The sequence below is a fragment of the Phodopus roborovskii genome, unplaced genomic scaffold, assembly GCF_943737965.1.
Source record: "Phodopus roborovskii unplaced genomic scaffold, PHOROB, whole genome shotgun sequence".
NCBI lineage: Eukaryota > Metazoa > Chordata > Mammalia > Rodentia > Cricetidae > Phodopus > Phodopus roborovskii.
In genome coordinates, this window is record NW_026125391.1 from 19,236,781 (window position 1) to 19,238,811 (window position 2,031).

A 2,031-nucleotide genomic window follows, 5' to 3' on the forward strand; every position below is an offset into this window, starting at 1 on the left:
ATCACTGTTTGGAAGGCAGGAAGGTCAGTTATTTATATATTTTAAAAGGATGTCATTGTTTTAACCAGACAGGTGGTGGTGGTTAGGGGAAATTGAAGGTGCAGATGGCGATAACAGGTCTGCAAATGCGGAATCGGTAGTTTTGTGTCTGGAAAGATTGCCACATCGACCTCTCTGGGACCCTCTTTTCCAGCTACAAAGAAAGGTCCTTGTCGTCTGTATAGCTGCAGAGACAACCCTGACTGCAAGGGCGGGGAGGAAACTGAGACAGGCTTCCTCCTGGCCACCCACACCTGCCTCTCCACGCCCACAGCCGCCGCAGCTGGGACACTAGGAGTTGGAAAGCCCCGGGTTTCACCAGGCCTAACCACCGAGCTCTTTGCACAAGTTGCCCTACGCCATGGAGCTGCTGTCTGGCGTTTCCCCTGCACGCCCTGTTTAGACCTAGTAACTTCCACCCGAGCCTGCACCAGCCCCTTGAATCATTGTATGTCCCCGCAGTCCCCACACGTGGGGCAGCCACAGGCCCCATATATCCAGGTGCAGACAGAATCTGGGAGGCGGGTACTATAAATATCCCGGCCCAGCCGCCGGGCAGCCCCACCCCCCAGCTCTCCGACAGCGGCTCCCCCACCCGCGAAATCCTGGGCCGGGCATTTCCGGCCATCAGCAGCAAACCAGTCTCTCTGAGGTGGGAGGAGGGGACTTATTACAGGCCTAGGTTTCCTCTCTTCCCCCAAGAGCCTCTAGGGACCCAACCTAAACCTTTGTCCTCTGCCCTGCCCCCCCCCCACTCAGAAGCCCCATGCTGTTTCCTTCCTGTCCTTATTTTCAGACCCCCCAGGGTACGCTGGGGGTGGTGGGGTCTCTCAGAAATTCAGGGTGCTCTTTGAATTGGTGAGAAATGCCTTACGTTCAAAAAAGGGAGAGGAAGACAGGAATGTCAAGCTCCAATGCCGCATAAACTAGGTGTGGTGGTGGTACACGTCTATAATCAGAAGGTTGGAGCAGGAGAATCAGAAGTTCAAGACTATCCTCTGCTACACAGCAAGTTCAAGGCCAACCTGGGATACATGCATGAGCCCCTGTGTCGAAAAGATAAAATATGACACTAAATTATTGAGGGGTGCCTGCCCCAACAAGCTAGTGACAGTTTAGTGGAACATTCTGAACTGGGTCTGTTGGGTGTGGAGTTTAATGAGATCCAGTACTACATTCCACTCAGGAGGGTCCCAGTTCCTCTTAGCTTCAACTGAGAAAAGGAGTTAATGATGTTCCACCACGGAGGAGGTTCGGGAACTCAAACACAGGTTTTCTATGGACAAAGGGTAAAAAGGAGTGAGGCAGCTTGAAGATAAATAGAATGGATCTACAGCAGGGTTCTTCAAATGGGCCTGCAAAAATAAACTTTTAACTAGATAAGTAAATCCCTATTTAAAGTAGAGTGGGTAAGTCTTCTAAAAATACAGTCACATCCCTCTTCCTGTGTGAGAGCTGGCTCTAGACATGGCTGAAAAGAAAAAAACAAAAACCCAGCAAGCAGTGAATCCTACCCAGAAGGTACGGTTAACTCCCCCATTTTTACAGATGTAAAAATGGAGGATGTACATGCCTGGAATTCTAGCACTTAAGAGGCTGAGAGAAGAGAATGGCAATGAGTTCTAGGCCACTCTAGGAAACATAGACTTTGTATCAGGAACAGAGAGAGAGAGAGAGAGAGAGAGAGAGAGAGAGAGAGAGGAGAGAGGAGCTTGGGTGGGTTGCTACTGAAGGCATACAAGCTAAGTAGCTTTGTTAGAGACTCAGCTAGCAAGGAGACCTGAACCCAGCATCTTGTTCCAGGGCCAGTACTCATCCCCACGGTTTCTCTAAATGGGAAATGATTCCTGTGAAGTCTTTGGCTGTCTTTCACAGTGAGAGTAACCTTCCTATTGCACTCACCTGCCTCTAGCAGACCCAAGTGTAAGGGCATCCCTGCAGGTGTCATACAAGGAAGCAAACTTCAAGTAGAGAAAAAAAGAAAGAAAACCC